The sequence below is a fragment of the Pinus tabuliformis genome, chromosome 5_1, assembly GCF_031772625.1.
Source record: "Pinus tabuliformis cultivar Carrire ecotype Pingquan chromosome 5_1, CPIR1, whole genome shotgun sequence".
NCBI classification, from domain to species: domain Eukaryota; kingdom Viridiplantae; phylum Streptophyta; class Pinopsida; order Pinales; family Pinaceae; genus Pinus; species Pinus tabuliformis.
In genome coordinates this window covers 318,641,046-318,645,680 of record NC_142305.1, presented here as the reverse complement: position 1 = coordinate 318,645,680, position 4,635 = coordinate 318,641,046, and positions in this window count along the sequence as shown.

Genomic DNA, 4,635 nt, shown 5'->3' with positions numbered 1-4,635 from the left:
TAACAACTCAGGAAGAGGCCTTGGAGATTGCCATGAGACTACATGAGACTCTGATGTAAGATCCTAATCTAGGAGTTCAGCAGATCCATGCAGAGTTGAAGAACCTGTGCCTTGAGATGCAAAGTCTGAAGCAGGATAGGATGGTTCGTCCAAAGGTACGCGAGGAGGTATGGTGCTTGAAATGTAAGATTTAGGGTCATGACAAAGACCATTGCCCGATCTTTGAAAATTACCTTGTAGGAGATGGACCGGTGCCTTTATGGCCAGAAGCTCAAGTAGGACCTAGCGCGGGGCCTGCCTTATGGTGTGTTGTCTGTCAGGTAGCCAGAAAACATGCCACAGATAATTGTCACTTGCTACAGAAGTATGTACAAGCACAGAAATAGTTGGTTTGCAACTTTTGTAGGTCAGTAGGACATGATGAGCATACTTACAGGAGCTATGAATTGATGATGGATAGAACTCCTGCCTACAGGGTTTAGACTGAAACACGGCCCCTTGACCAAATTGCAGGGATGGTGCGAATAGGATTTTAGGGGCGTGGACGAGGCCGAGGTGGAGGAGGACTTAGTACAGGTCGAGGACAGTTGATTTGATACAATTGTGGAGGGCCAGGACACTATGCCTGCAATTACACTAATCCAACGCATCCGTCGTGCAAATATTGCATGTTGTTTGATCATGAGATGGAAGATTGTCCTACACTGATAGCTAGGGAACGTGACAAAGGGGCGCTACCACCTCCACCGACTTAGAACCTACAGATGATGAGATCTGAACCATGTGAGGAAGATCCAAATGTAAATATAGTACTCAGAAGTGGAATCGCGATGGGAGATGACAAAGAGAAACAACCAGAAGATAGTACATGGGTTTGCAAAGCCCCGATGAAAGAGACTGAGTTTGATTTGGAGCACGTTCATGAAGCATTCATGGAAGCTAAAAAGAGCTTTGTTGAGGCCTCCACCTCAGGAAGCAAGGATAAGCCTGTGCTGGAGATGGATCCCTCTATGCTCACAACTTTCCTGGAAACCTATATGAAGTTACTGTGCGACGTAAGGCTATGAAAGGGTTACAAGAACTCATCAATAGATGTGATGGGACCACGCCAGGTGAGTCGCGCATAGTACGAAATATTGGCAAGCACAAAACAAGGACGGGATGGGAGATGAGACTGACCGCACAAATAGGAGAGTATGAATTGGATCAGGCCATTTTGGACCTCAGGTTAGATGCAAATGTCCTACCAAAGCAGAATTTGGAGATAATGGGGAGACTTGCACTACAATGGTCTCCGATTCAGCTAAGGATGGAAAATCAATAGAAAATCATCCCCATGGGGCGGCTGCAGGGGGTGACCATGGATATTGAGGGAGCGAGCGCACTGGTTGATTTTGAAGTAATAGAGATAGTGGATGACAACAATCCCTACCCTGCGCTCTTGGGAATTGACTGGGCTACTGATATGAATGGGGTAATCAATCTGAAGAAGCGAAAGATCTTTGATAAGAAATAGCTGCGCATAATAATACCCCTCGATCCTGCTAAAGGATCGCGATATACTGAGCTTGTCCGTGATTATGAGAGTGATGACGACCTGGACTGTATTTATAAGATAACAGCGGGAGACCAAGATTGGTTGAATCCCATTGCGGATGGAAGAATTATGTGGGATCGCGAGAGTTCCTACACTTCAGACTCCGACGAAGAAATAGAACGCTGGTAGAATCTTACATAAAGTAACTACGTTGAATTACAACATGATGACCCGGTCGTTGTACTGTGTTTCATCAGAGGTAAGAAATCTGGCTAATTATGATGGTCTAAATGAGGTAGATATCTTTTTGGATGAATTTGAAAGGGAGGTACTAGAAAAGAAGCGCTTCCAAGCCTTGGACTGGGCACTACGCACTACGCCCAAAAGATGGTGGGGTACACACAAGGGAAGCTTTGATGATTGGTTCAAATGTAGGAGGATGATGAGAACATGATTTGGGAAGCCTAAGATGCAATTGACAGATGATTATGATGGGCAAAATGATCCGTGCACACATCTAGCCAAATGGACGCAGGCTTATGGGGAAAAGCCCTATCCTGAGTGGGTGCACCTGTTCTATCATACCCTGGATGTTATCCCAATGAATTGGTATATAGAAACAGAGCTCTGCCATGGGATAGGTGAATGGGATATCCTGCACGAAGGATTCATGATGACATTCAGTTTTGAGGATGGGTTTGACAGTATTGATGAAGCGCTACAAGAGGTGAAAGCAGCCAACTTTAGGATACCGCAGGATCCTTTAGACCTGATTCAGCCTAAATGGGCTACTTAGGTGAGTCACGCGCTCGAATTTTATAATGTAACTGCTGAAGATGAGGATGAGGATTCATGGAAGATTAACGTTCCAGAAACAGAAGGCCACCGAGAGGTTTAAGGACCGCAGATTGAGAACCTTGACATAACCGTGCCAGTGAAAATGAAACAAGTGAACATTGGTATGGAGGAAAAACCTAAATTCGCAAAGATTAGAGACTATTGGGGATGCGATAGTGAATAAGGTCACTGGATTTCTTCATGAATACCAGGACTTATTCCCTACTAGGTTTACAGATCTGAAAGGAATAATCAGAGACCTATGGGTGATGAAGATCATGTTAAAGCTCGACGTGAAGCCAATTAAGCAGAGGCCATACCACCTAAATCCTAAATACAAGGAGAAGGTCTGCTTAGAGCTATACAAAATGCTAGCAGTGGGCATCATTGAGCCTGTGGAAGAATCTGATTGGGTAAGCCAAATGGTGGTGCAAGAGAATAAGCAGAAGGATGAAATAAGGATATGCGTGGATCTCAGAAAATTGAATGATGCTTGCGTGCACGATCCTTTCCCGACTCCATTCACGGATAAAGTGTTGGACAATGTAGGTGGCTAGGAAGTAAATTCCTTTACTGATGGGTTCTCTGAGTACCACCAAATCAAAATCATACCAGAGGATAGGAGCAAGACAACCTTCACGATGGATTGGGGTTGTTTCCAATACACTCTAATGCCGTTTGGATTCAAAAATGCGCCTGCAATATTTTCGCGCATGGTTGTTGCGGCATTCAAGGAATTTATTCATAAGTTCCTAGAGGTATATTTTGATGATTGGACTATATTTGGGTTGGTTAAATGCCATGTAGAAAGCTTGCGTTTGATGCTGGATACTTGTCGAAGATACCATATCGCGCTCAATCTTAAGTAGTGTTTGTTTTGTGTTCGTTTTGGGAACCTATCGGGGCATGTGGTTTGTAGACAAGGACTAATGGTAGACCCCGCGAAGATTGAGGTGATACTGAACTTGGGAGCACCAAGGAGTGTGAAATAGCTACGCGCTAATTTGGGACATATGGGATATTACAGAAATTTTATCAAAAGCTATGCCCAGATCACCGTGCCGATGGAAAAATTGCTAAAGAAAGATGTCACGTTCTACTGGAACGATGACTGTAAGAAAAGCTTGGATATATTGAAAGAAAAGATGGTTATCACGCTGATTCTAGTCTTCCCGTACTTGAAGAAAGAGTTTCATGTACATGTCAACGTGTCATGTATAGCACTGGGGGCAGTACTAACATAGGATGGCAGTGAAGGCTTGGACCATCCTATCATGTGCGCAAGTCGCAGATTATCCAAAGAAAAGAAGAACTACTCTACCACTAAACACGAGGGGCTAGCTATGGTGTATGCACTCCAGAAGTACCGGCACTACTTGCTAGGAGGCCATTTTAAGATGTATACGGATCACTCCATGCTGAAGTACCTAGTCAATAAGCCTGTGTTGGGGGGGCGAATCTGCAGATGGCTCTTATTGTTCCAAGAGTACGATTTTGAAGTTGTTATGAAGCTGGGACGATTGAATGCAGGACCAGACCATCTGTCATGCATCGAAATAGGGGAGGAACCTACTAACTTGGAAGAAGGATTTCTTGACACACAACTATTTGCATTGCGTGTCATGGATGGTCATTTCAAGGATATAATACACTTCCTAACAACAGGAACTGCACTAGAAGGATACTTTGTCCAGTAAAAGAAGGCATTAGTGGTGCATGCGACAGATTTATCTGTCATTGTTGGGAATCTATACAAGATGAGGACCGATGAGATATTGTGATGGTATGTACCTGAGTTAGAACGAAGCAGCATCCTCGCGGACACTCATGGGGGTGTCGCAGGAGGACACTATGCAGGGAAAGCAACCACGCACAGTGTAGTAGCAGACTGCACATAGTTGTTTGAACAGTCGTTTGAGGTCCTGACTGGCTTGCAGGAGGACCCAAACATCCAGAGGCTCAAAATGGAAGCGCACGAACTCCAACAGTGCGATGACGAAGTAAATGGCACAGCGCACACTATCATGATGACACAGAGGTTAGCCAAGCAGCTGAAGGAACAGGTGGACGTAGTGCTACACAAGGAAGCAGTGTTGAAGGCATGACTCAAGCCCTAGCTGGAGGAAGCTTATGTGGTTACAGGAAACATTGATGACAAGATTGCAACTCTACAAGCGATGCAACAACAACTTCAGGCCGACAGGCAGGGGCAGTAACTAAGAAGACAATCGAAGATGCAAAGCAGGAAGCAGCTCAGTGCA